General features: G+C 40.2%; 1 pseudogene; it reads right to left on the bottom strand.

The window, feature by feature from the left end:
* Nucleotides 1–6,492: 6,492 nt before the first annotated feature.
* LOC103069040 (eukaryotic translation initiation factor 4B pseudogene) lies at nt 6,493–8,325 on the bottom strand (annotated as a pseudogene).
* Nucleotides 8,326–10,286: the final 1,961 nt, after the last annotated feature.

The raw sequence follows: 10,286 nt of genomic DNA on the forward strand, positions 1-10,286 counted from the left end.
TCTTCCAGATCACTTATGCATTCTTCTTTGCCATTTAGTCTGCTATTCATTGTTTCTAGAGTGCTTTTTATCTCAGATATTGCATTATTTATTTTTGGTTGGGTCTTTTTTATATTTTCTAGTTCTTTGTTAAATGATCTGTGTTTAGATCAATTCTCTTCCTTAATTCAGTTAACATTTTTATTACCAATGTTTTGAATTCTTATCTGGTAAATTTTAAATTTCTCTTTTATTACTTATTTCTTCAGGGGTTTTCTCTTGCTCTTTCAATTAAGAGTATTTCCTTTGCCTTTTCATTTCCCTTAACTTTCTCTGTCTCTATGAATTTAGTTACCTCTTGTGATCTTGAAATGTTTCATTTTATGTCAGAGCATCTCTACACAGACTGCATGTGCCTAATTTCTTTGGTGGGAAAGCTGAATTTGATGTGGATGCCAGTTACATCTTTCCTCAGGGTATGCTGGCAGCTGTCACCTTGGTATGGGGTGTAGCTGGTGATGGAAGAGCTAGAGCCTATGTGTGAGGAGTGACTTCCTCTCTGCTTAGTGACCATCACCACCCTGTTAGTGGTGGGGTCTGCTCTTAAGTTGCTGAAGCAGAATCTCCAAGGGTCAGTCTTGAGCTGGCTCTGTTCCCTTTAAGTGTGCATTTTCCTTTTCCCTGTGCTTGGACATTTGCCCCCAGAAAGATGAGTGCTGAACCAAGTGGGGCTTATGTGCTTACAGAGGTCCAATGCTCTGCTTGTGTGGGCAGCAGCAGCTCCACTCAGATGCAGCCCACAGTCATATCTTTTCGCCTGTCATGGCCACCCCAGATCTAGTGTTAGACTGTGGCATGGAGTAAGTGGGGCCCAAACGTTTACCTCCCTCAGGCTGGAGAGCACAGTAAGGTGGCTGTGGGAATTTTAGGGGCCACTCTTGTCAGAAGTCTGGGATGCTTCTGGGGTTGCTGCTTGAGTAAACACCAACAATGGCCACCACTGTCCCACCTGGTCTATGCCCTTGACCCCCAGGTCAGCTTTTCTTTCCTTCATCAAGTCTTTTCCTTGGTTCTGGCTGCCCTCAATCCAGTACCAAGCTGTGGTATGGATTGTGCAGGGCTGGGGCATTCTCTTAGCTCAACTGGGGAGCATGGCAAGGCAGTAGCCACAAGGGCAGACCTCTCTCCACCCTGCCAGGGCACATGCCAGCATATGCACACTCCTCGTGAGTGGATCTAGGCTTCTCCAGACTTTATATCTGTCCCTGAAATTCTGTAAGCAGCCAAGGGGGCTTTTCTCCTACATGTAGGTCCCCAGAACTGGGATGCCCAGTCTGTGGCTTGACCAATCCCTCCCCAGGGTGAGTGTCCAGCCATGTGATCTCCCTTTTCCTCTGAGTCACCTCACAGGGACATAGGTCTTGACCTGATGCTTTTCTTCGCATCCTACCTGATTATGTGTGTATTTTTGTATTACACTCTTGGTTGCATACGTGTGCTTCTGCCGATTTCCAGTTTGTTTTCCATGAGATTCGTTCCACATATAAATGTATTTTTGATGTGTTTGTAGGGACAGGAGAGCTCCACGTCCTCTTACTCTGTCATCTTGACCTCCTCAGTCTCTATTCTTTATTATTTCTTTCCTTTGTTTGCTTTAAATTTAGTTAGCTCTTCTTTTTCCAGTGTCCTAAGGTGGAAAATTAGCTTATTGATTTGTGATCTTTCTTCTTTCTTAATACAGATATTTACAGCTATAAATTTCCCTGCAAGCACTGCTTTATCTCTGTCCCATAAGTATTATGTTGTGTCTTCATTTTCATTCATCTAAAATTATTTTATAATTACCCTTTTTTTTTTTTTTTTTTTTTTTTGCAGTACGCGGGCCTCTCATTGTTGTGGCCTCTCCCGTTGCAGAGCACAGGCTCCAGACGCGCATGCTCAGCGGCCATGGCTCACGGGCCCAGCTGCTCCATGGCATGTGGGATCCTCCCGGACTGGGGCACGAACCCACGTCCCCTGTATCGGCAGGCAGGCTCTCAACCACTGCACCACCAGGGAAGCCCCTATAATTACTCTTTTGATTTATTCTTTGACTCATTGATTATTTAAGATTGCATCTTTTTTCAAGTTTCCACATATTTGTGAGTTTTTCTGCTTTTTATTTTGAATTTCATTCCATTTTGGTCAGAGCATCACTTTGTATTTTTTATATCTCTTTAAATTTGCTGAGATTTGTTTTACAATTTAGTGTATGGTTGATGCTGGAGAGTTTCTAGTGCACTTAAGAATATATATTTTGCTGTTGTGTAAAGTATACTATAGATGTCTGTTAGGTGAAGGTGGTTTATACTACTGTTCATATCTTCTATTTTCTTGTTGATCTTCAGTCTAGCTGTTCTACTGATTCTTGAAATATTGGTATTTAAGTCTCCAAATATTATTGTTGAATTTTTCTTTTTCCTTTCTCCTTTTATTTCTGTTAGTTTTTGCTTCATGTATTTTGGTGCTCTGTTATTAGACACATACATGTTTATAATTGTTATATCTTTCTGATAAGTTGATAATTTATATTTATAAAAATTTATAAAAATAAAAATTTATATTTATCGCCAATATATTTTTTAAATTTTTATTTATTTATTTATGGCTGTGTTGGGCCTTTGTTTCTGTGTGTGGGCTTTCTCTAGTTGTGGAAAGTGGGGGCCTCTCTTCATCATGGTACATGGGCCTCTCACTATCACGGCCTCTCTCGTTGCAGAGTACAGGCTCCAGACACATAGGCTCAGTAACTGTGGCTCACAGGCCCAGTTGCTCCACAGCATGTGGGATCTTCCTAGACCAGGGCTCGAACCCGTGCCCCCTGCATTGGCAGGCAGATTATCAACCACTGTGCCACCAGGGAAGGCCTATTACCAATATTTTAAAAAATCTATTTTGCCTGATATCAGTAATTTTGTGGGAAACTAGACATTTTAGATAATATATTGTAGAAACTCTAGGTACTGGTCCACTCTTCCCCCCCTCCACTGTTTTTAAAAACTATTGTTTGATTATTTAATTGTTTACTGACTGGCTGCATTATTTTAGGGAAATCTATTCAATCCCCTCCCAAATGGTTTTAAGCCTCTGATATTGCACCTCTGGAAGGCACAACTTTTGATACACTCACAGTCATCCTGGGATGCCAGTGATTTTGGTGGGGCTTTATTTTTCTCTTTACCTGACCATATAAGTTGTTAAACTCCACCATTTGCCTAGTGATTGCTCTATTGTTTTCCACAATGTCCTGGAAGCATAAATTGCTCTACGAATTATTACAACCAGAATCTGGTTCGCTAGAAAAAATAGTTTCTGAGGACAGTGTTTGATATTTGTTTTGTCTCCATGAGTGACAACTAAGCAGAAGAAGAGAACACCTACCTCTCAACTGTAATTGCCATGTTTTAGCCTCAGTAGCAGGTAGCAGGAGGAAGAAGTAGAAGCACTGTGGTCCTGCTTCTTCCAGGTAGAAAACCCTCTGATTGGGAGCTGGGGAATAAGAACCCTGTGTTCTTGGCTGAAGCAATATGGATTGAAGCCTCCACATCACTGAGTTTGGAGAGGTAATGGAGGGATAAGTCTTGGTTCAAATACCACAAACTTATCTTTCTTGCTGAATTTTCATGTGCTCTCTTGAATAGATATTGCTTCATTTGCTCTTTGTCCTTCCAATCATTCCAAGGGCTTTAGATAGTTATTGGAATTTTAAAAATAATTTTCACCTTTTTTTACTGGGGTGCAGATCAGCAAAGCTCCTCACAATGTCATGCTAGATGTCAATTTTCTAGGTCACATTTTAAGATATTTTTCTTCAGTTTCTTGTATATCATCATTGATTTCCTGACTACTGCTTCTATTGATTACTGAGAGAGAAATGTTGAAGTTTCCAAGTATATTTGTGGATTTTTCCACTCTCCTTTCAGATCTACATGTTTTTGCCTCATATGTTTTGAAGCACTCTTTTACTTGCTTAAATATTTTTGTTATGTTTCTTGGTGAATTGATCAATTTATTTTTATGTAATAACTTTCTATATTCCTGCTAATATTGCTTCTAGTGAAGTTTGCATTGGTATTAAGAAGCAACTCCATTTTCAATCCTGATATTGTTAACATATCTATATATTTTTAATTAAAGTGGGTTCCTTGAAGGCAGTGTATAATTGGATCCTGCTCTTCTATCTAATCTGAAAATATCAGTCTTCTTAAAAAATTTTATTGGAGTATAGTTGATTTACAATATTGTGTTACTTTCTGCTGTATAGCACAGTTAATCAGTTATTCATATACATATATCCACTCTTTTTTAGACTCTTTTCCCATATAACTCATTACAGAGTTGAAAAATCAGTCTTTTAATTGGTATGTATTCATTTTCTATCCTTCCATAACAAGCTACCACAAATATAGCTACTTAAGACAAAACCACCTTTTATTTTATTTTTTTGAACTTTAAAGATTAGATTTATTTGGAGAAAACAAAAAACCCTACAACCTAAAGGATGGGATTTTACATCTCAAGGCATCTCCCAGGTAATAAGTCTACAGGTTACAAATCATTATCATAGAAGATATTTTTGTACAAATTTTACATGTATTGAGGAGCGGGTCATAAATCCCTGTTTGTTTTAACAGGGTGGCAGCGTAGAGGAATGGGGGGAAAAACAGATTTTTTGGACACATCTATTTGGAAGCAGACATGAAGAGGGCAAACCCTACTTTTTCATCATCTATAGCAAATGGTTAAAAAAAATACCCTCTCAAACTTGGGTATCTCTAAAAGCCACTTCCTAGCTACTACCCACTCCAAGCCAATTATTTAAAGTTACTTCACTTGGTATGTCTTTTATGTCCACTGGGTAAATGATTCATTATGCTCACTGCTGCAGCACTCATAAACCAGCACCTCTGCATGGCTGTAAAGGGTCTAACCTAGGACTGATGCGAGAAGAGACCAAGATGTCTTTTCTCTGCAGGTACCAATATTGCCTGTAAGGACACCATCTGTTGAGCTGACAGTACCAAGGTGCACATAAAAGCAGGCAAGTAAATCTACTGTGTTGCAAGAGAATCCAGGACCTTGTGAAATTGTTCTTCTCCATTATCATTTATTCTTTCAAGGGGATGCTAAAAAAAAACAGAACCAAAAAAAAACACACATTGGTCTAAGCTACATTATAAATCCAAACATTGGTGTGGGATTTCACTTGGAGAGAAGGAAACTTTTGTTTTTTAAAAAGCCCCCCAAACCCCAATCAAGGTTTTAAGAAAGGCTCCCAATTTAACCACCCTCACTCACCACCTAAGACTAGTAATTCTAAAGTTTTCTGAGGTGTAAAAGGGGTCAAAGCAGCAGGAGCACGAATGGCTAGAGGGAAGGAGTGTCAAAGCATGAAGGAGGCAAGATTTGCTTGAGAAAAAGCAGTGATTATTCCTCATTAGACAGCTCCCAGGGGCTCTAGAGAATGCTTAGGAGGTCAAGTATGTGACTTAAGTAGAAGCTGCCTGTAGGAAGGTTAACAGGAAAGAGTAGCATGATGAACATAAGATGATGACAAGAGTCTAAATTTTTAAAGCTTCAAGATTTCAACAGAATGTGGGTATATTTGAACTTTCAGAAGGGGTAGTGTTTAAGAAAGGGTGAAACCAGGACACATAAAAGACCTGGGAATTCCCACAACCCTTAAGTGCTTCCTGCTCCAGGAGGTAAACGACTCCTTTACCTCCTGTTTGGTGTTTACTGGAGGTGATACCATTTTCCCTGTTACTGGTGCAAAATAATTCATCAAATCCCCAAGCTTCTTTTCAAATCACGATTTCCCCATTTACTTTGGTCACCAAACAGTCCTATTCTTCAGTGGCCTGTAGACTCACTCCCACCTACCCCCGTGGGGGGCACAAATGAAGGAACTCCCCCTTAGGCTGGCCCCAGTAACTCAGAATTAAATAAGAGGTGGGGCTGGCAGCCTTCTGGAGACTAAAACAACATCAGAGACTAAACCTACCTTGCCAAGAATAGAGAATTTATTCAGATACTGTTTGCTAATTCATGTATGCCACAACAGGATAAGAATTAAAGGTAGAAACCTCACACTCTTCCTTATACCTGCCTACTGCCCAACTAGATTCCAGACACTGCATCACTATCACTGCCATCTTGCTAAACGGAGGTCCCTAGGCACTAATCACACAGGCAACTGCACATGTCATAAAGATGCACCACAACTTTAAACTTACAGCATTAAAAGCTGTACATCTCTCTCTGGCTACATTGGTGATTCTCCAGTTAGTTCAATATTTTAAAGGCTGCAGAAGTATGCAAAAGAATTTCATTTTGTTTCTTTTAAAAAAAAAAGATAAGAAAGGTATCCAGGAGATGGTGAGTTTTATTTTGTCTTGTCTGGATAGAGGTTTGATTTGCTCTCGAATGTCCCAGGGTGGTGAGAGACTAGGAGAAAGCACAGGATGCAGAGGTCTATTCAGTGTAATCTTCTCCCTCATTTTCATCTTCACCATCAACGGCAAGAGCAGCATACTTGTTTGCAGAACTGAACTTAGAGGCTGGATTTTCTTCAGCTTTCTTTGGCTCAGGTGCAGATCTGGAGTCTTGATCCTTTTTGCCAGCTTTCCTATCTGACTCGTTCCAGTGGTCTTTGTTCCTTCCATCTCCTGGACCACAGCTGGAATTTCCACTTTGGCCTTTTGGGGCACTCACCCCATCTACTTTATTTTCATCTTTCCTTACTGGTCCTTCCTCAGATGGTTGAGCTGGAATTACTTTCCCTCCACCACTTGTAGGGGACTGCTGCTCTGTGTCTGAGTTCTGAGATCGAGCAGGAGGGTTAGAACTTCGCTTCACCCAAGCATTCTCCTTTGATGGAGGGGCTGGCATTACCTTTAGAGGCTGTTCAGGTTTGGGAGGCTTAAAAGTTGGAGACTGACAGTCTTCTTCTTTATTGGGTGTTTCATTTTCTAGAGACTTCTCACTCTCTCTCCTTCATGCATTTCTGCTAGATGTGGCTGAGGTCCCCATTTGTGATGACTCACTTCCTGTCCTCGATCGTTCCCGTTCCTGAGTTTCTTCACTTCACCAGCTTGGATGTTTCTCCCGAGGCCGTCGTTCTAGTTTTGGCTCATCCAACTGACTCTGCAGTTTCTCCGGTTCCTTCTGTAGCCGCTCTTCTACTTCTCTTTCTCTAGCAGCTGTGTCAACAGGCTTTGCCCCTCCAAAGATAGAGGCTGCTCGACTGGACTGGGACGTGCTAGCAGAGGAATCATTTTCCTCAGGAGTACTCCAAGGCTTTAGGTTCAGTTTGGGTCTTTGGCGGGGACCTCTATCATCAGGCCTATAATCATCCCGAGAGTAATCGTCTCTGGAGCTCCATGACTGGTCATCTCGTCTGTCATATCTGTCTTCATAGCGGTCCCCGCCTCCTCTGTAGTCGTCATCCCTATGGTACCCACTACCAAATGCTCTTCTGCCACTTCCTATCCTGGAATCGTAGCCTCTATAATAGTCTCTGCTGCCTCGGTCATCATAGCGATCTCGGCCCCCGTATCGATCCATGTCCCGGCATGGGCCATCACGGTAACTGTCCTGATGCCCATCACGATATCGGTCTGAATCATAGTGATCTGGATACTTGTCTCCAAAGCTATCATCACCTCTTCTAGGTGGGTAGTCATCAAAGCTGTCTGTAATAGGACGGGCCCTCCAGTCTGTATCTGTTTTGTCAGAATCCCGATTTCTATCTCGGCCAAAAGAACGATCATCCCTGTCTTTATCCTGTGCTTGATCAGCAACATCCACTCGAATTCTCCTGTTACCTAGAGACTCTTCATTGAGGCTCAGGGCACTGAACAAGGAATCCAGGTCCTCAAACTCAGCATAACCAAAACCTTTCAACTGCTCAGGATTGCTGGGTTCACGTGGTAAACGCACTTCACTGATATTTAATCCTTTAAAGAATTCCTTAATGGAGTCTTTTGTCACATCATAGGGCAGGTTCCCTAGAAAAGCAGTGTAGGGTGGTGATTTGGGAAGACGGCTCTGGTCGATATTGGGTTCCCGAGCAGCCTGTGGAGCAGTGGGCAGGGTGGAACGGTCAATTGGAGGTACCCTATACACGTCATCATCATTACTATGCCAAGAGGTTGAAACATCTCCTTCTAGGTCATCTGTTTCACCAGCCCAGCTGACTGGTTTGGGGACATAGGTGCTTCCTCCACCAGTCCCTCCATCCTCAGCCAGGAAGTCTGTTAGGGAGATAGTCTTCCCCTTATTCTTCTTTTTTGCTGAGGCCGCCATGTTGGGAGAGGGAGAGAGAATGCAAAAGAAAATCACCTTTTATGACATTCTTGGAAGTGAAACAGCCAGGTGGTCTCAAGTAGGTTCTCTGCTTAGGATCTCACAAGTATGAAATAAATATGTTTGACAGTCTGAGCTCTTATTTGGGGGCTACAGGATGAATTCAATTCCAGGCTCATTTTGGTTGTTGGCAAAATTCATTTTATTCAGCAAGTTGACTGCAAGATGACTGAAGTTGCCACTTAACTACTGACTGTTGGCCTGGGATCACTCTTAGCTTCTAGAGACTAGGCACTTTCCTTGGCTCATGACCCTCTAAATCTTCAAAGCCAAAAATTGGGTGATGAAATCTTCTTATGCTTTGAATCTCTCTGACTGCTTCTTCTACTGCATCTCTCTACTTTTAAGGGCTTGTGAGATTACTAAATGAAAGAGGTCATACACCAAAACCTACATATTGCATAATTTTATTTCTGTGACATTATGTGTAAGGTGAAAGTATAGGGAGAGAAAACATATGAGTGGTTGCCATGAATTTTGGATGAAGATAAGGGCTGATTACAAAGGGATACACAAGATAATATTTTAGATGGTATAACTGTTCTATATGGTATGGTGCTTGTGGTTATATGATTATTCATGAAAATTAAAAATCTTTCATCTAGATGAAGGAGGAATCCAGAATGGAATACCAGCTATGAAATGAATCTAACTATATTATATGGCCTCATTGAAGGGTTTGACAAAGAAAAGAGCTGACCTAAGTAATGTTCAAAAACAGCGTTTTTGCTACATACATTACTATATGAGTTTAAGGCATACAGCATAATGATGTGACATATATATTGCGAAATGATAAACACAATAAATTAAGTTTGTTCCATGATCTATAGCTACAAAAAATAAATATTTTTTTGTTGTGATGAGAACACTTAGGATTTACTCTATTAACAACTTTCATATATATTATAAAACAGTGTTAACTATAGTCATCATGTTGTATGTTATATTCCTAGTACTGATTTACCTTATAATTGGAAGTTTGTACCTTTTGACAACCCACACACAATTCCTTCTCCCCCTAAACCCTGCATTTGGTAGACACACATTTGAACTTTTTTTATTAGCTTCTTTTTTTGTTTTTGTTTTCTTTCCACATATAAGTGAGGTCATAGAGTGTTTGTCTTTTTCTGTCTGACTTATTTCACTTAGCATCCATCCACATTGTCACAAATGGCAAGATTTCCTTCTTCTTGTGGCTAAATAATAGTCCATCACACACACATGCACACACACATGTCACTAATTTTTTCTTATTGAGATATAATTAACATACAATATTATATTAGCTTCAGATGTACAGCACAACTCATATTTTTATACATTATAAGATGCGCATCACAATAAGACAAGTTAACATCCATCACCATAAAAAGTGGCTGCAATGTTATTGACTATATTCCCTATGTCTACATTACATCCCCATGACTAATAGCTGGAAGTCAGTACCTCTTTATCCCCTTTACCAATTTTGTTAATCCCCTCACCCCTCACATCTCTGGCAACAAACAGTTTGTGCTCTGTATGTATGAGCCTCTTTCTGTTTTGTTTTATTTGTTCATTTGTTTTGCTTTTTAAATTCCACATATAAGTTATATCACATGATATTTGTCTTTCTCTGTCTGCCTAACTACACTTAGTATGATAATCTCTAGGTCCATTCATGTTGCTACAAATGACATCATTTCATTCTTTTTTATGGCTGAGTAATATTCGTGTGTGTGTGTGTGTATCACATCATGTTTATCCACTCATCTGTGGGTGGACATTTATGTTGCTTCCATATTGGCTGTTGTAAATACTGCTGCAATGAACATAGGGATGCATATATCTTTTCAAATTAGAGTGTGTTTTTTATTGTTGTTTTAGATACTATTTTCTTTTATTGTTTAGAGTTTTTG

The sequence above is a fragment of the Lipotes vexillifer genome, unplaced genomic scaffold (genome assembly GCF_000442215.2).
Source record: "Lipotes vexillifer unplaced genomic scaffold, Lipotes_vexillifer_v1.1 scaffold2280, whole genome shotgun sequence".
Lineage (NCBI taxonomy): Eukaryota > Metazoa > Chordata > Mammalia > Artiodactyla > Lipotidae > Lipotes > Lipotes vexillifer.